We start from the raw sequence: 20,776 nt of genomic DNA on the forward strand, positions 1-20,776 counted from the left end.
CTCATCAGAAGATAATGAAACGGCAACACGGAAGAGGGTGCTAACAGCACCCGTCCCTGTCCCTGTCCCTGTTTGTGAGCCCCAAGCACGGGTTTTGGCAGAATCAGGGAAATATAAGGAGACAATCTCTGCTCAAGCCCACCTACATTTGCCCCCAGAGGCCACACCTTATGTACTTATTGTGAAAAATGTACCATAATTGAAAGCATGTACATCAGAGTCGTGGGCAGGACAACGTAACAAGGCAACGCACTGGATGCCACAGGGCATATGCTCCTTGGATGTGTTCAGTCAAGATATCATCATGTTTCGACGATTGGCATGGGTTGGACACTCCAGGAAACAGGAGACTTTATTGTGAAAAATGTCCAATGTCTAGCATTGGTTAAAATACTTTTAACTGATCTCTATCGTAGACAACTAAATAAGCCTACGGCTAAAGAGTATAAAATCGCTCCTGTACTTCTGGGTTTCTTGTATAAACCGAACATGAGACAAGACGGAGGAATATCTCATTGTTCAAAACCAGTTATGAGCAGTCAAGCTTGTAGCACCCCCCCTCATGGGAATGTCCAAATAGAATATACTCTTCTTAGTGGTTGTGAGGAGCTAGAGTGACGCTGATATTAATACGAATCAGTTAATTTTCCCGACAGGAAACATTACAGAGGATGTTACTCTTATTCATTCAGTAGGACCTCCCATAGCATCGGATAATTTGTATCCAACTTCACAGAATAAGAATTTTACATTTATGTCATGGAATATTGCCGGAGTAAAGAACAAGATAGAGAACAATGAATGTCTTACTTTTTTTTAAAAACATCAGATGTAATTTGTTTACAAGAGATGTGGCATACCGATAATTTTTTTAATAAATATTTATACTTCAGTTATCACTAACCCTGGGCGATGTGGTAAAAAAACTCCACCGCACGACGCGGATCTCCGCGAGTGGCGGAGTTTGAGAGAAAAATGCTGTTTGCGGTGATTGCACAGTGCTGGATGCTTGTCCGCACTGTGTGATCATCGCGAACGGCATCATACATAGCGCAGGCTTTCCTTTCCTTTTCTGCCGCTCGAGTAGATTTTTACTCGAGCGGAAGCTTTCTCAACACGAACTGGCAGTTTCTCAACGCGAGTGGTCGCGAGCATACATGACCACTCGCAATGAGAAACCTGACCCCCGCGATGATAAATCTCGCCGGGAGGTTTATTTTCCACGCTCGCGCTCGCCAACTTGATGTTGACGATCGCGAACGAGGAAAAATCTCGCCGGGAAGTTGATTTTCCTTGCTCACGCTCGCCAACTTGGCGTTGGTGAACACAAGCAAGGAAAAAAACTCCACTCCGCTGCACAAAGCAGAGTTTTTGGGAACTGCGCGATCTCCGCGTAACGCGGAGTGCAGAAAACTCTGCAAACTCCGCGAGCGGAGTTCACCGCCCAGGCCTAGTTATCACACCGTCTGACCCTTCACCTAGAGGAAGAGCAAAAGAAGGCCTGTTGGTATTGATTTCCACCTTAAGCCCGTACACGTTGATAAAGTCATACACATGTTCCCCAACTTTTCAGATTTTGTATTTTCGGTTACATAACGAGCCGGATGTTGTATTGATTCATTATTACAATAAAAAGCTTGACAATAACAAGAGTGCAGTGGTGCATTCCCTCCAAAAGACGCTAAAAATATTTGTAAAAGACATAGCCACCCATATTAATATTTGGGTGGGAGATTTCAATATTACTGAATGCTAAATCCCAACTGATAAAGCTTGCGAGCATATAGACGAGCAGGGAAATGGCCAACCACACTTCACGCATGATGTATATGGGGAGTCTCTAAATGAACTAAGGTTTAAGTAGGATTTGGAATTGATGGTACAGAATACAGGCAAAGAAAATGTAGAGTTACCGACCTTTCGGGGAGGCGGGTCATTTCTGAATTATTAACCATACCCTAATCTCTAGATTTGGTCTTATAAGGCTAGATTCATATAGGGTTTTACCAACCCCTTTTAATGCCAATCAACAACTTTCCCTTGTCTATAAAGTCAAGATTAAAGATACGATAGAAGCCCAGACAGTGAGTTGGCTCAAAGTGGAAAATGAGATCACCCTAAGATGGGCTAGTATAAATGAATCTGAGATGTTGGGAAAAAAAACTAGAGAAAATAGAGAAGAATTTATGGAACGTACAGAATGGAATAACTGTTAACGCCAAATACTCATAGCTTTCCACAAATTGACTCACGCTATAACAGATAGCTTGAAAATTAAGACTAAAAATAACAAAGCTAGCAAAATGGCATGGTTTGACCGCCATTGCACATGGGCGAGTAATAAGCTTAAATTTACCTTACAGGCGATGCCTATGAATAGGAAAGAAGTGAGAGAGTTGCGATTGACATAGAAACATACACTAGAGAAACAGAAAAAATACTTACGAGAGAAATCATGGGAAGACCTGGAACCAGCAGCTACATTGAGGGACAGCTCCTTATTCTAGAGAACAATTCATAAACCCTTCCTTATGGATATTACCGCACCTGTTATAGCGACTCACATTCACCCAGATGATTGGTTGACGCATTATACTGAGATATTTAACCCAGAAAAATATAACTGTGGGACCTATCAATGATAAGAATATCTCACAAACCCCCTTTTTAACTTTGATTAAGGAGGGCAAAGTAAATGTGGCCTTAGGGAAATGTGCAAATAAGAAGGGGTCCCTGTAGACACATATAAGTCACACCTCATGCTTTGGGAACCTATATTAACTCAAGTATATACAACAGCTACAAAGGAATGTATACCTGTCACGTGGGCAGAAAGCATAATTGTCCCCATATATACAAAGGGAGCTTGAGGGGACATGAAATGCTATAGACCAATTTCCCTCCTTGATACCTCAGTTAAGGTGCTTGGAAGGATATTAATGGAGATGTTGAAAACATGGGCCGAGGGCAACAATATACTCACAGATGCACAGTTTGGTTTTAGACGAGGAGGTCTTCACATTAGAACAATGTATCAACCTAAACCTGATCGTGAATAAATATACAGTAGCAAAAAGGGTAGACTTCATTTTTGCTTTGCAGATCTAAGCAGCACCTTAGACCTTTTTTTTTGGGGGGGAGTTTTATATAGCGCTAACTAGACCCGGAGGTATCAGAGCGCTTTACATGAGCACCAGTTACGTTACATACGGACACATTCATTTTTGATAGGCACGGGGAGATTAAGTGGTTTGCCCAGAATCACAGAATGTTGAGCATCTCTGCCGAGACTCGAACCCGCTTCACCACCTCCGAGGTCGCCCGCCCTAGCCGTTAGGCCACATTCTCTTCCCACCTTGTCAGTCACTCAAAGTCTTGTAAAATATTGGTTGATTTGGGAGCCCCACCAGATATAATATCCTTTCTCTTGCAATTATATAGCTATCTGACTGCACATGTTCACTATGATGGTAATGGAGAATGTAACCCAGGCTTTAAGATTATGAAAGACATTCTGCAAGGGTGTATTCTCGCACCACTCCTATATCTTTATATATTAATGAGTTTGATTTATTACTTCAACAAATAGATGCTGACCCCCCCAAAATAGGAAAGCGGCCAGTCAACCCTACTGTATGTAGATGATGTAGTTTTGTTATCATGAACTGCAAACGGCCTATACTCCATGACTGAAGCCTTTAACACTTTTATGGAAGAAAGGGGTAGGAGACTCAATCCATCTCAAACATTCGTGAATGTGTGTGGCACAGGCAGCATAAAGAGATGGACCCATCAACTAAAAGGGCGGATAACTACAGAGGTCGCAAACTTTACATATCTGGGTGTACATTTTTCAAATAACAATGTGTGGAATGCTCACTTAAAAATTGCTTGTATGAAATCCGCCAGAAATGTAGAAGACATTTTCAGATTTGTGGCAAAAATTGGAAATAAACCGATACCAAAAATATTACAAGTGCAGAAAAGTAAATGCAGTTCTAATTATGGGGCTACTTTGTGGGGGTTGTCAACAACAAAAACACTACAAATTCTGGAGAATACCTTTTCATGTAGGCTCCTTGCTGTACCCCATTCTACATCAGCATATATCGTTCATAAAGAACTTGAACTCCATATATAGGAGATAACATTTATACTAGTGCTCCTTTGACCTAGTATGGAAATTGGGCCAGGAACAAAATGCACTTAAAATACTAGGGACTGTTTGGCCTACGGTGGGAGGGATAAAATCCCTTTGTTTGCTCACGTGAAAGATCTCATAAAAATTATATACATTAATTTTAATCTTGATGGCCCTTACAGAGTATTAGCTTATAGTAAAAATAGAACTAAAAACGATTGTCATAGGCCAGAGAGAAATTCTGAGAGAAACCAGAGAGTATATTAAACCATCTGTAAAGTGCTACCTTAACTGTTACATGCCTAATATTATTCAGAGTTATTAAACAACTGTAACTTGTACAGAGGATAGGTTTTATCTTACTTGGCGCCTTCTATGCACTTTGCACTTTATTGTTGTATTTCCACAAATGGGGTCATGGGCTAAGAATTTATCAAGTTGGCAATGCAATACCAAATTTGCTGTCTACCCAACATTGCACTCTTTTTTGTAAATTTTTATCAGGCTCTTAACTTTGTATGTAATTTAAATACCATAAACGTTTGTTATGTATAAGCTGCATCTATTATATTGTATTGTATTGTATTGTAATTGCATTTATATAGCGCTTACTACCCCTGACGAGGCGTCTATATGTGCAATAAAATGAAGGAAAACTCCTATCTAGAAAACTTCTTGTATAAGAGAGCTTAACTGTATATATCTAACTAGTAAACTATGATTAGAGTATAATTATGATATGATGTCTGGATATTTTGAAAATGATTTGTTTTATATTGGTACAATGCTGCTAGAGAATTAGAATGTATACGAGAATTTCTTGTATGGATTTTTATGTCCGAATAAAGATTCATTTGAATTGAGTTTGTTGGGAGAACACAATTAAGCAAGATGTTGTGTTCAGTCTCTTTGTGGCATCCATCATAAAACTGCACAGCCGCCACCAGGCCAGCTCAGCCGTAGCTGCCTCACTGTTGCCTGGGAGGAATAGCACGCTAAGTGATGGGTACAAAGATCGAAAGGACCGCATAACAGTTAAAGTGGCAAGAACATATGTAAGAACTATAGACCACAAAAGAGTTCTTGTCTGGAAGACCTCTTATCTTGTTCTACATTGTGGTTCAGTTGTTTTTTGATTGAGGGGTTTGCCTTGGGGCTTACTCGTCTTGTTACCGATGCTTGCCAGCCATCACATATCTACATGGCAACGACTATAGCAGTCTGTGGGGTTATGTTCATGTGTGAGACGTCTGTTTAAACTGGTCTAATGGTGTTATTTATTGATATATTTAATAACCTATGTAACTGTATTTTTGTAAGCTATTTGTATGCAGTAGTTACTTCGCTGAAATACTCTTAACTTTATGTAAAAATTGAAAATAAATATATCAATAAAAAAATCAAATGGGAGTTTTCTTGGAGGTTGTCTATGTATCACATAGAACCCGACATCGGATAACTACAGTCTTTGAAATTAACGATTATAGTGTTTTGCATTCTGATTCCCTAGTTTGCTGGTGAGTGGGTGTTTTCTTGGAGATTGGGGGACCGAAAATTCCAAAAAGTTAGGTGTTCTTGTAGTTCCGAAATGTGTGTGGGAGAGAGTTCCATAGCTTGCTGGCTTGGAAAGAAAAAGTTTAAGGTTTTTTTGAAATATTGTACTTTTAGCTTCAGCAGTGCTTTGGAACCGCGGCTACGCCCATGGGAGAGGGTCTCACATTTTTTTTAGCTGGAATGTTGTTTGTATTTTGTACTGTACTCACTGTGTCATAGAACGTGCTTTGTAGAAATTGGGCACCAGTGAAAGGTCAGAAGGCAGTGTTTCAGGGTTTGAAGTGTCGGCAGACCCCGGGCCCCAGGGTTTGCCCTCATAATTTACTTAGGAGTGAGTTCTAGGCTCCTAGGTATAGTCTGTTTGTGTAGTACTAGTGAGCAAGAGCACACAATTAGCTGTAGCTTGTACATGTGTGGAAACCTAGGTAGGGGAAAATCCATCCTAAGATTCGGAGTATATTTGTTAAGGTTGTCTCCAAAGTGTCTAGTTGCGATTCTTGTGTAAAATCCAAATCTGGGAACAATCCTTTGCTTTTTGTTGTGTTTGTTTGTGGAGACATCTTCTGGTCTAAAATCAAGTTGGGATCACTTGTGCTGGTGGCCAATTTCCATATCTAAGGATTTCAGTGGTGTCCAGGTTCAGCTTTAGGTGGTTAGAAGTCCCCCAGTTCTTCACCAAGATCAGGAAGCGTGCCAATCTCGATGACATATCTTCATGGAGGTCGCTGAAATTTCAGGCTAGTCTTGTATCATTGAGTGTAAAAAAAATAGTTCAAAGTAGTGAAGCAGCACAGAGAAAACGCAGAGGTAGATATTGAAAAGAAGGGGAAAAATGGGTGAGCTGCGTGATAATGTTAAGAGGAAAACAGTGGTATTAAGAAGACGTTTCACCGACTGAATGGGAAAGAGGAGTTTCAAATCAAAAGCTTATCTTGGAGAGCCTTCACACAACGAGCTTGGTGTTCTTTCAATATCCTCATTTTACACTCACCTTAAAACTGCACAAACTACTGAGAGCGACTTCAGTGAAATTACACTGAAAAATACCCCCTTGCCACTCAATCATATATGACGTGTTCAACAACGTGGATGTGAGATCTAATTTAAATGGAGGACAAAAATTGATATTTCCATGAAAAATGTTCCGAGTGTTTCACGCGGCCTTGCATGAAGTCTGCTCACATTTAAACCACTTTGGTGCCCAAACTCAACCACAACCAAGCTTGACACAAGGAAAGACGTGCAAGCTGAACTTTGGCATAGCTCCTCCTCGGAATGAAAATTAGCACTCCCTGTGTTGCTGATATAGTGGGTTTAGCAAGTTAAGTCAAGCGAGCTACCTCAGTGAGTGAAATGCTCAGTTTAAATGTCTGAGGGCGCTATGTAGGTTGCAGGTTTGTATCCTGGCTAATGCACCTCAGCCTTCTTTTATTTTTCTGAGACTGATAAAATTAACAGAATGTCGATTGAATAATGATAATTGTATAGCAAATAGCAAAGGAAGTGTTTTGGAAAAAGCAAGCTATTGGGGATGGATTAGTTGGTATGTTGCAGATCTTATGAAGACCTGTTTGGAGCCACAATGTCATGGGGGATCCAACAGTTCATAAAACCAGTGAACCGTATCCTCACGTCAAGTATAAACGGGATAGGTCTGAACCAGAGGAAGCTGGCGTATTGACTGAGCTCTGGAGCCTGTCGGGAAGAACCACTCCTCTGGATCTCAGCAAAGGCGCTTTCCGAAAGAGAATGCTATGGTTGGCCCAGTTGCGAAGTTCTACTCTTTTGTACACAACCAGATACGATTGCTGCTCAAAGAGAATCTTCAATGATGCCATCACGGTCGAAATGAAGACCGGGTGACTACACAATAAATGCCTTAGACTGGCACACCGAGGGAAAACAAACACTCGTTCTACGTCCATGAAAGGCAAGTACACGTTAAAACATACTAAGGCAAGATTATATCAGAAAGGGGAATATCTACAGGAACCAAACAGAAGCCCCTCCTTCAAACCCTAGCAGCGTAACAAGACTCAACAGCTTCCATGTGAGCCCAAAAATGGACGACTTTGTAACACAACTCTCAATGACAGCTGGATCCACTTACACTTACCTTGGGTTAAAATATTGCCTCTTCTGGTATGTGCAACAAAGAGGCAGCGAAAGAAGGGTTGTCCTGGTTTCTTTGATAGCATCTCCATGGAAATGCAGAGTTGACAGGCCACTATGCGGAGGAGCCATTTTGAATCAGGATGCAGTTCTCTTTGTTTTCATCAAAGGACTACAGAGATAGATGCTCGGCACATTCAGGAACCCCAGAAAATAAGATCACGAGGATCATAATTAAATGTCAGCAGTGTCCGTTTAAGGATTTTGGGGGCCCCGGGCAAGAAGTATTTGAGGGTCGTATGTGAGGTAACTAAATGAATTTTAATGCACATTTTTTGCTAACTCAAGCCCTCCGTTGCTTAACAATATTGAATTATATAATACATATTAAAATACAAAAATACACAAAAGTGAAAGTGAAAGTGAGCTAGAGAAAAAGCTCACTTTCCCAGGGGGGGGGGGTCCTTGGAAGATGGGGGCCCTGGGCAACTGTTCACTTTGTCACTGCACTAAAACGTCTCTGATGTCACATAGAAGGTATAACGTCTGAAGGATGTAATGTTTTTTTAACACAAGCAGGCTGACAAATATTCAGCAAAGTAAATGTGTGACAAATTGCAAAAACCTGCTCTTTTGTAGAAGCTGAAGAAAAAAAGAAAAACCAAAAAAATCGGTACTTTTATATTCTGCCTACACTCATATTAATGTTTAAAACCAAAACACAAAAAAACCAACTTCAGAATGAAAAAATACTCCAAGGCAAAACCCCTGACCGAACAGTCAAAGCCAGGCATCTGTTGCAGGTGCTACAGCCACAAACACCTATGTTTGGAGCTTGTTGGTGAGCTCTTGGTCACGAGATTAGTAGGGAACTAAGTTTAAGAGGCAGCTGGTACCACCCGATTTTAATGTTATGGTGAATAAAGAAAAGAGGAACAACCCCCTACAAAACGCAGGCTAAACAAATATTCTCCGAGATGAACTGATAAATTGTATGATATTTCTTCACGAATTCCAGGAAGACAAAACATTCCAGTCACAACATGTTTTTTTTATTAGAAAATATGTGCCGTTCTAGTCTCAATCATACCAAGAGACTCTAAAACATGAAGTGGCCTGAAGTTTACTGACATCCAGGCGCTGTTGCAAGTGGGTCTGAAGTGGAGACTATTTTCACAATTAAAATAATAATAATAATATACCTCAAAAATGTTGGGGTTTGGCCTCCGACTGCTGGAGAGCGTTTCTTTCCCAAGCTTCATGCAGTCGTTAAAAACGCGAACCCCAAGGCACATTGGCTGACTTTCAAACCGTTACATACACAGAAAAAAGCTATTAAAATAAGGTGCATAAGCAGTTTATCGAAACAGTTCAGAGAAGAAAGGTTAAAAAAAGAGAACTCTATTTTCAGAAGATAGGAATAAAGGCTAAGATGGGGAAAGTAAAACATTTGTTATTTTCTGGTAAAGAATACACATAACCATGTGTATAAGATACGGAGGAAGAAATCATTCAGAAAATAAGTACATCTGAAACGTTCTTCTAATCCAAAATTGTGTTCAGTCTCAAATGGCAAACACAGTCACCATCTGCGACATTTTCTACACTTGCGATGGGGGTCGCACTTCGGGGTATGTATTCTAGGACTCTTAATGAGGATGATGGACTGTCCACCCGCTAAAGAGAATCATAGATTATCCCACCCCGTCCTTCTTCTCTACCCCATGTACTGCCTAGAAGACAGAATCAAAGACGACGCTACCTTGTTTTGCTTCCGATACTAGGGAGAAAACACAAGACAGAAAATACAATGGTCCAACCGCATCCATCACCAAGTGAACAGCTCCCTCTACTGGTTTTGTCTGAGAATGGAGCGTTAAGTATTTATTTCTAGTCTTTGTCCAAAGATGTCGATAATATATAATTAGCAAGTTCTATTTTCATCACAGAAAAGACCACCTTTGTTTCACTTTGTCAATGAGAAAGACAGTAGTTGGTTTGAGGCAAATACCCGCCTTTTCCGTTCCTTTTTACGTAAGTAAACTAATTTACTCTAGCTGCAAATTCATGCCGCTCCCTTTTGTGCACCGTGCAAGGTATTTACACAAAATGTTACCCCAAGCCACAGAGCTAGCTTTGTCTCTAACCAAACGAGTCAATTTTTATAAAATCACCTCGCTCACTTTTGCCCCATTCGAAAACATTTTAAAAGGGGTCTTTTTTAACTGTTTCTAATTTACTTCTAAACCAAATTAGATTTACTGGAGCAATCCACAACTAAAAAAGGTGGCATTAAATTAAGGCCTTTTCTGAGACGCAAAGTCTGGACTGTATTAGAACTGGGTAGGCACATCCAACAACAAGCTGTAGACCCCCTGTCGACGGGCAGATCTTTAGTGCACATTGGCAATGCAGAAGTCAGGCACAAACAGGGGCTCATCCAAGCTAACAACATTTTAAACGCACCTTTGTTCTTCAAAGACAGTTGTCACAGCTCCATGATGTTAAAAAAACGCTGACGGTTTGGGGTTCATTGGTGTAACTGACCTGGATGGGTGTATGTCAGTCACATGGTGAATAAAAACAAACAACCTTAATGTTAAAACCAGCAGAGAAGATGGAATATGTGCAGCTCTTATGTGCAACTGAAAAGTTAGACTTTTCTTTGGTTTGGCACTTCAGGATGCTGTAGTCAAAGTTGTTTAAATAATGTTACTTTAAACTTAATAGGATTTTTAAAAACACTCTTGTCTCGGTTTAGTGGACCGAGTTCTGAATGTCTCAAATGATTCAAGAATCTCTGTTGGTGGCTTGAATTCTGAGCATCAGTCTTCCCACTGGGCTCTGTCCTCGGGGGGCTCTTGCTGCCCCGGTTTCCAGCCAAGCGTTGTGTTGAGATGGGCACTTGTTTTTGTGGTAGCCTCGCCAGACTTCCAGATGCATGAGCTGCCAAGACATCTCCAGTATTCTCAACAGTCTGGCCTGCCTCAGGGGGGCGCAGTAACCAGATCCAGCTGCTGAGGGAGAATGAACTTGTAAAAGAGAAGCAGCCCTTGCCATTAGATCAAGTTACTGCACTGAGGACATACTTCATGCCAAAAGGCTTTGAATAAAAGCAGACATTTTATGGAGTAAACTACAACTCCTCAGTAGACCTGGGCCCCTACACTTACATTGAAATGCACCTTGGAAAGGATGCCCAAGCTTAAACCAGGTGGCATCAGTATGGCCACCTTCACCACTCGTACTGCAAGTGGGATGTCGTGAGTGGGCGCCCTTTCCAATCCCTAATGTGTCCCTTCAAAGACCCTAAACTCCAAGTTAATTCAAAATAACTTATTTTGCTAACGGAAGTAATTGAAATATACCTTTAAAAAGTTGACGCTCCTCAGTTTCGAAGAATACATCCCTTACGTTTGTCAACCTTCTCCCTGATGGATCCTGAAGTCACAAAGTCCTCCAGTTGACTCACCCTAACCATGCCCGGCGCACCGACCACCAATTTATTGTCAACCACCCCAATGTCGTAAGCTGCATTTCCGCTTCTATGGTTTGTGAAATATTTTTTAACTTTGTAACCATTTTAACCGCTTGTATATATCTGTGTTTGTTCTTGTATGGTGAATAACCGAAATAAAGAAATATTGGATTGGAAATGTTTTGATGCAACTGCACTATTATGTTAAGCTTCCCAACACCCAATACCTCACGGTCCCAGTGGACTATAAAATGCTTCGAAAACATAAAAACGACTGGATGAAGCCCTTAAAGACGAGTGCGAGTGCTGAGGAGGAAGGAAGCGGCACCCATGGTGGCCTCTGCAAGCTCACCTTCCATAGGAAAATGCAATAATTCTGGTGCTTGCTGTGGCTATAGAACTGGCTTTCTGAACCACCATTTGTATCCATGGAAGTGGAAGTTGCATTCATTCTGGTGGAACTGGCATGGTAGACAAGACAGATCAAGAATGCGGTCTATACCCTTCCTCCTTTTAAAACTTCTCAGGGACTTGTTTTCTCGCCACACAGCCTTGGCCAGTACAGAGGTATTTTAATAAGCCTGGGATGGGCCCACCCGAAAAATCACCCATCCCGAAAATTCTCTCCTCAGTACATCATCAATAATAGACTGCAAAAATGGACTTTCCAAAAGGTTAGGTACACTTTACACATCTAGTTCAGTCAATTTCCAAATCATATGGAAGCGTTGGCCCATTGGGCAAGTGTCATTGTAGGCGGCCAATGCTCGGATGCCTCGGGGGAAGACCTTACCAGTCTATCCAGTTTTGGTGACTGCCCTTCCAAGGATACGCATTAAAATGCATTTGGTCTTTGATTGGCTCTCGGGGTCATGAGAGCTAATAAGAAATGCTGGATCCAGTGTGGGCATTCTATGCTTTACTTACACATTTCTACACTTAGGTGGACTGACATGTGGCTTGACCCGTGCTATAAACATAATCGTAATCAAAGACGCAGAGAGAATAATAAGGTCATGTGGTTGCTGCATCCTGAAATTTGTCACTAAGAATGAGTGGCGACGCTGGACTTTACGATATGGAATGTAGCGGCGGCTCCAATGTTCTTAATTATAGTAACAACACTCTTCGATCGCAGGACATTGTCCCTCTAATTAGCCATGTCCAAGAATTTGAGAAGGAGGGAATCTGTCTGCTGCCCAGCCCCCTTCTTATATCATGATGGAACCCTGCAGGTTGTGCTGGAACAAGATGCCAGGAAACATGGAAGCTGCCACAGAGCCAGTGAAATTCTTGATTTACACCATTTCTTTCTCAAGTAGGTAGTTGGCCACTTACTTTTTGGCAGTAGGTGAGTAGAGGTCAGTTTGAATGTGAAAGCTGGTGGCCTAAAGGTGTCTACCAAATGTATGGACCTCGTACAGGCGCGATGGCATCTAACACCGACAGTATAGAGATGTGAAGGCTTCAGATGCCAAGACTTGAAGATACGGCATCACATAGGAGCCATTGAAAGCAGCTGGCATCAGCAGTAACCCTAATGGGGAGGCAGAGGTTGAAGGTTTATTTGGAAATAAATAAAGTCCTGCGGATCTGTGCCATAACAATCCAGTCTGATATAGGTGAGCTTGAGCTTCAATATAAGGCATAAAACCACATTCGAGCACGCGGAAAAGTTCATGACTAATGAGGATTATTAGAATTCCAAGTAAATTATTATATGAAATATGTGATTCAGTAGTCACAAAGATATCAGCTTAATTATGGATTCACCGCAATTGCCACAGAACAAAGCATTCATCCCATCATTTTCAGATTTCGACAAAATAAGTCATTTCTAGCCCAAAAAAATCAAAAGTTACTAAACAAAAGTGTCATACAATGGCAGAAGCTATTTTGACCATGATGCTCACAGCCTACTGAATAAGCATCAGAAACGGTGCTCCGTCTGTGTACAAAATGCTTACAAGTCCTTTCTGTTCAAGCTATGCAAAAAACCCTTTACGCCTCTCGCCTCATGGTGGAATTTTTCTCCCGCCAGGCTCCAGAATATAAGAGCTGGTGAGAGTGAGTGAGATTTGGCATCCCCTAGCACGATTTTCTAACATAGGCAGTGTCGGTCACAGGGCTGCCTCTCGAGTAGATTTGCAGCCGTGTTAGTAGATTTTCAACTGGAGCAGCAGAAAAATAAACACCAATGGCCACGCATGGCGCATGTTCAAGCTTATTTTGTAGTGATGCACGTGCTACCGGCCCTAAATTGAAGCACGAGCGGTATTATATTCTGCCCGCTGGCGGAACTCCGCGGAATCTCGCAGAGTTTTTATGTAACTCAGCAAGTTCCGCCCACCCCTACATTTTACCACTACACGATATCTACAAACATTGCGCTGTTTTATAAGGGTTCGACAGCGAAAGCCTGCCCTCTCATGCTCCTGGTCATTATAGTCCTCTTCTTCTCCCTTCTCATCCTCCTCTTCCCTTTTCTTCTCCTCTTCTTCGTCAGATGTCACTTTCTCTTCTTTCTTTTCCAGAGTCTACATAAAAAAGGGGAATAGCCAAAATCATCACATGGTTATAGTTTTTATAGTTGTGTGTTTTAAAATAAATTTAGTTGACAGACAACTGTTCTCTTCAGCCTCCTACGTGATAATCAGCCAAATTGGGTGAATCGGGAACTGCATGGAGAAGTGCGTAATTTGACCAAACCAGCGGCACAACATTTAGAATCATCAAAAAAGCAGATCGTCTTCATTTCACATGCAAAATAAGGAAGAGTCATTAATATGGAAAGTTTTTGGGCTATATTTACTGTTTTAAAAGGCTGGGAACTCTTGCCACGTGCCAGAAATGGCCCGCTTCGTGAAGCCCTTTAGGCTTGTAAATCTGATTTATAAGTGCACATAGATGGATTCAAGACTGCATGGGATTCACAAAATGTGACATTGCAATCACAAATCCTTTATACTTTCCTCGTATTAACTCTCTGTCGTGTAATATCATGCCGGACTAAATCCTCAGCAAGCACAGGGAGTTTCTCTTGCCAGATTGTGAACAACCACAAACTTATCTCGGACCCTTTCACACCACAGAAACTGTCGGAGACATGCTCCTATAGCAGAGTAGAGAAAATCCCTCTCCGGGGCAAAACGTGGACCAAACCATCGCCCCAAACCTTCTTAGGATGCACAACAGGGGCTTTTTCCACTTGGGAAAAAAAAGGAAAAATTGTGAATCTGCACAGAAGCACTCTTCTATATATATCTGAGGCACTTCAATAGGTGAGTTACATTAAACTTCACACTAAGTAACATGAATCCCTTTAAGGGCAACTTAACCCCTTCGGCACTGCGCGAATTCTCCTGCTGTGCGGGAGAATTAATGAGTGGGCGTGTTTTGGACGGCCAGGGGCCGTCCTTCGCACACACCCACCGTGACGTCGGACGGCCAGGGCCCGTCCTGAGCACCGAAGAGGATAACAAGAGGAATAACCAAGCTGATGAAAATCCACCTAGGACCAGTGGAACATAGAACATGCTCGATCGCCTAAATCAGTGGTTTTTAACTTTTTGACTTCTGCCCTCTTATTCCCTCCTGGAACCTGGGACCCCAACTGAACCATTACTGTAATCCGGGAACCCGGCCTAAGCATTTTCGCTTGAACTGCAGAACAATGCACATGAAATACAGAAACAAGCATTCATCAAACAAATACACAAATTATGAAATATTTTATTTAATTCCCAAATATAAAAAAAATCCTACATTTTAATTTTAATGGGAAGGTTGGAGCTTTTCCAAATTCAATTGAGGTCACCCAATATCGATGCTATATCTGAGGACCCCACTTAATTGTTAGCCTTTGAATTTACATTTTGCTTCTTTATTTACGCCCCTCCTCACCGCAGGGCTGCAGGGGGGTGCATTACGCCACTCACACTTCAATAATCTGTTAATATTATTTAATTTCCCAAGCAGTCGCAGACCCCAATGAGTAGCTTTTGCGAACCCCCAGAGTTAACTAAATACCACCTGCACAAATCACGTTTGTCACAGGGCAATGGTAAAGTACATATCACATAGTAAAAATTAACAAAACACCTAAACCAATCATAGTCGTTACATAAATCTAGCCCTAAAACTCAAACTCTAGCTCTGAACCTATTCCTAAACCTAAACAGCATATAATACTTTAATGCTCACTTGATGACATTATTTCAAACAATTGTGGTCACCCAGCTTTGGTTAATTTGCCTTTTACAAGGTTCTTAGGGCCAGATTGCCGGAGCGGTGAATGATGCACTTTCCAAAAGTATTTCTATTCCCACTAATATTATGGTCAAATATTACAGAAAACATGATATTTCAATAGTACATCCCAGAAGATCATGGTGAGGGTTCATAAATGCTATGTACGCACAATGTAGATTGTGTGTGTTTAATATACATTTTGTAAGTAAAGCAAATACAGACATTCTCAGATCACATTATTTAAATGAAATTATGGAGTCACTTGAAAGCACAACTGATCTAAAATGTCCTGGGTAGCTCTGTGGGGGATCCGAACTCAGTGGCGTAACAAAGCCCCCTGCAGCCGGGGGTGCTCCAGGGGCACTCTCAACACAGTAGCCTGGTCTGAGAGCTGCTGAGTGAGTCCAGAGGAGGGGAGGCTCCATGTACTTTGCAGGAGGGTCCCCTTAAGTTTCATTACACCACTCTCTATACCATGCTTCCAGGAAAAGAGTAAATTTGTCATCATAGCATTACAGACATCACTTCACCGCCAGAAGTGCAGTATCTCTGATGAGTCTACGGTATATAACAATTTACACTAATTCCAACCATAAATGATTTACACCATTCAAATACATTTTTCAATGAGAGAAGCAAATGAGGAAAAAATAAGCATTAATCTAAAAAATAATCAAAGGGGCATTAAGATAAGAAAATAACAAGAGCCGGCCTTGGTAAGTTGCCAACCATGATTCCTGGCGCCTCTTCAGTGCTCGTGACGTATGTACTCAGAGTCCATGGATTTGATTTTGAAAATTATTGAGGATTCTCCAATCAGGCCGGCTGACTGAAAATTCACATTTATTTGCGTTGACATTTTTCTTACTGTATACATTTTAACAGTTTAGGTTGGTGTACTCTGCTCTCACATGACTTTCATTACACTCTGCAGTGGGTGCCTGTATTCCACATTTTTAGAAACTGATGTGGGCGTGACCTGTCTGTGGAGACTACATTGAATTTTAGGGGCTCAGACATTATGTATTTAATGCACCATGAAGATGTGACTACTCACTTCCTATGTCACCAGTTCTTTGATGCCCACAGTTATTGTCTGCGATATGGATATGTGATGTTACCCCACATGCATTTACCCTGCAAACTTTTACCCCGCAGTTTTCACTCCACAAAATCGTTTACAACGCATGGCTTTACAACACGCAATTTGTTATAACGCATTCCCCATTCCAACGGAAATTACTATTCTAACTCTTGTGGGGGGGGAACGTTAATTTGGGTAATGCTTTGAAAAAGTTTTGCGGTGTAAATCCCTGCATTGTAAAAGTTATTGTGGAGTAAAAAATGCAGGGTAAAGCCATGCGGAGTAAAAAATACGGAGTAAACGACGTTTCCCCTGCAATATATATGCAGTTATTCAATATGGGCTCATGATTTACAAATACGTCTTCTTTCATGGTTATTTCTAGTTCAATATCATTGTAAATTGGGGAGTGAGTTTTACTTTAAAAAAGGTTAACTCAAGTTTCTTTATGGCCTCGTCTTTGCCCAAAGGCATGTTCTGCTTGTGTTTAGGGAGAACGACAGTGGTTCCTTAAAAAAGAATACAGAAATTATCACCAGGAAGAGACTCTTCCAGGGTAGGCCACTGAAGCCATACCAGCTTCTTAGAGTCATGCTAAAATGGCACTAGATACAATACTATTCGCTTACAACATGAATATTATTTAGAATTGAATACCATCTCCATCATTCCATGAGTTATCAAAAATATTCCTGAAAAACAGAGAGACTTTATGTAAGGTGGGTGGATACCCATCTCTTACTATATGGAAAATCTGCAATAGTGTTAAACGTGTAAGATTATGTGGGTTTCATCACTACGCTCTCTGACTGGTTTACTCATTTGGCAGTTTTTGTCATGAGAGTCCCATTTAAAGTCAAAATGCAGTATCTATAGCCTTGGCCGGCCTGAAAAACAGCACTGCATTGGAAAACCAACAACAAAATATTGAAGGCACTGAACAAAACCATTGTACAAAGTTTCTTGTGGGAGGGAAAGTGGGGGGAAAATAAGAACAAGTGAATGAAGTATAAAAAAGCGGAAAGAAAACAAATGTGATTGGCTGTGCGGGATACAAAAGTGTAGCGGCGTACTATCAGGCACATGCATCAAGCACAAAACCGGTCGCAAACGGGCAGATTCTCAGAATCTGCCCCTTTGCGACCAGTATTTTTGCATTTGGGATGCATCATCCCAAATGCACAAATCGCTATTTAAGGAATCTCAAAATAGCGAATCCTTAAATAGCGATAGCATTTAAGGAATCCCTAATTGAGATTCCTTAAATGCAATGCATTACAGTTTTAAAAATAGCGATTTCGCTATTAGCGTGAGCAAATTACCATGAAGCTGGACTTCATGGTAATTTGCGAAAACTTAGAAAAATGCACTTATTTACATTTTTCTAAGTTTCATGTTGCGCACACACATGCCCTTAGAGCATGTGTGTATGCAACATATGTGCAGAGTTAACATACATGGGTGCAATAGGGTGTCATTTTGACACCCTTGCACCATCGAAATTGCGGGAGCAATTTGCGAGTACCTACTGGTACTCGCAAATTGCTCCCGCAATCTCTAATTCATTCCTATGGGCCTGGAGGTCCATAGGAATGTATGGGAAGACATTCCTTAATTGCGACTCGCAATTTGCTAGTCGCAATTAAGGAATTTGTGGGAATCGCTATTTCTTTAGCGATTCCTACGTGCATAGGGTTTTGCCATTCCTTAATTGCGATTCCTTAATAATCGCAATTAAGGAATCGCAAAACCCTATGATGATGCATGTGCCTGTTTATGTTTTACGATGGGGGTGAAACTTTCAAGCAATCATTTTTGGCCTCGTGCACGGCATATTGTGCCACGGCAAGCGCTACCAGGGAGGGCAATGAGCATCAAACAAAATTCAAAACATTTAGATAGTTTAAGCCAGGTATGTACAAAGCAGGTCATGGATGCCTGGATCCATCTCAGACTATCTTGACATCCATGCAAGATAAATGTACATAAAATAAAAGTAAATGGAATTAATTTCCATAGAAGTTACCCTCAACACGGAATGATAGTTATAGGGCTTTGGGGTTAAGATATCCAATTTAAAATATCATTTAAGTAAATCTGTATGTATCCTGATTGACGTGTATTGACTGGGATGGTTGAGTCCCTGGAAATATGGCTAAAGTTAGAATGGTGCTTTTAAGGTGTATGCACTTTACAACTCATGATAAGATAAGCAGACAGGAGATTGTCTATACCTGTGCTAAGTTTGGCCACAAACAGTTTTCCCATAGAAATATAAACAGACAGGAGATTGTCCATATCTGTACTAAGTTTGGCCACAAACAGACTTACACCACCAAGTTCTTTACTACTGGTAGATATGGAAACAATGCTCAATTCAAGCATAAATTTGACCACCAGGGGTCACCATAACAGAAATAATCTTCACTTTCAAAAAACAACAATTCTGCTACTCAAGTTATAAGAAAGGTCATTTTACAGGCAGCAGTGCAGCCTACTTGAAAGGTATTACTGAGCGGATTAAACTGAAACTGTGCTGTGTTACAAAGCATCCAAAATAAAAGGGAACCGGCTCTTGTTTGAGTGATTTAACAAAGGCTTAAATGCAATCTGAGCTCCAAAGAGACATTTTGTGTTCAGGTGATGGCTCACATTTTGGGGCAGCGCCAGGAACTAAAGCGAGGCTTTGTGGCAGTTTCACATAAAACCAGCTACAAGCGCGGATCCAAGACTTGTCTGCGACGTGGTTTTAAATAGGTGCGGGAAAATTGTTCATTATAACGGCTTAATCTTGTGCAATTTCGGGTATTGTGTGTCGCTCTGGTTAGGCAAAATTCAGAAAACTACTCAATGTTGTATCATCTCATATCCGTTCGTGTAGAAATCCTATCGCTGCACCACGGAAGAAAACCACAAACAGACAGAACATAAACAGCTCTTGCTCGAGTCACTTGACATATTTGGGCTATATTTTAGAGCGAAAGGTGCATCTCGCACTAAAATACAGCACTAAACACACGGGGCAGATTTACAAGAAACTGGCGCGTCTCTGCATTATAGCAGAGATGCGTCAGTTTACTTGCGTCGCGCAAAAAAAATCTTGTGCCACCATGGATGCGTCCCATTTACAATGTGGAGCACCATGGCGCAAGGATTGACACATGCGTCATGCATCTGTTGACACATGCGTCATGCATCTGTTGGCACAAAGATCACGCATTGCTGGAGTCGTGTCGCATGCACGACGCAACTCCAGCAATGGTCAGGAAGGCCTATACCTATTGTGCTACATCACTCCTTACGCCTGCTTCAAGCAGGCGTAAGGTTTTGACTCAGTGGCGTCGTAGAAGTGGTGCAGTGAAATCTTGTAGATTTTACTGCGTCACTTTTACGAGGCTTTCCTGCGTCAGGTCGCCCACCCTGCGTACATTATACTTGACGCAGGTATAATGTGGTGCAGGGCTTTACAACGTGACACATCTCCATTGATGCGTCACGTTGTAAATGTGTCGCAACGGGGCGCACAAGTGTCGCTAGGGGCTTGTAAATCTGCGTCTGGATTTGCATTTTGTGTAATTTTTCTGAAATGTCACATTATTATGCAAAAGGAAATTACTGGTATTATGCACCCCACAAATTTCAAACTAACTGGTGTCATATTAAGTAGGTTAAGTGCTAGTGTTGTTAAGATACCAGTTCGGCAGTGGTAAATGGTTGTCTTTCACTGCCAATTTAATGAAATGTGCAGCAGGAGACTGAAAATACAACAGCATTCGTTAAAGTTCACAAAGAAACTATACAACACACCAGAGCACAAGCAAAACACTGTCACACAACAAAACATGACAAGTCGCAACACATCAAACCACAACGAAATGCAGCAAAACACAAAAATGCACATAACAACGCAACTTTACTGTACTGTAGTATTGTGTTTTTCAAGCTGTTGTGTCATTGCACCTCAGCTGCAGTCTGTTTAAATACACACAAACATTTTTGCCATGTTCCCACCACTACAACCCTGATTTGAAGATACAGAGGAATTTTCTTTGCACCAAGCACTCCCCTATTTACCATCATGGCCATGTAATAATACCAAACCACAAATGTATTCTGCTCTGCCATACAGGGCTGGACTAGGAACCGAAAGCGGCCC

The 20,776-nt window shown here is 41.3% G+C and overlaps 1 protein-coding gene across 2 annotated transcripts in view; it reads left to right on the plus strand.

Moving 5' to 3' along the window:
• The window catches only part of ANKRD34A (ankyrin repeat domain 34A), a 535,455-nt gene that overhangs the window by 122,545 nt on the left and 392,134 nt on the right, over positions 1-20,776 (plus strand). The gene's annotated exons all lie outside the window — the stretch shown is intronic.

Source organism: Triturus cristatus, chromosome 12 (genome assembly GCF_964204655.1).
Source record: "Triturus cristatus chromosome 12, aTriCri1.1, whole genome shotgun sequence".
NCBI classification, from domain to species: Eukaryota; Metazoa; Chordata; class Amphibia; order Caudata; family Salamandridae; genus Triturus; species Triturus cristatus.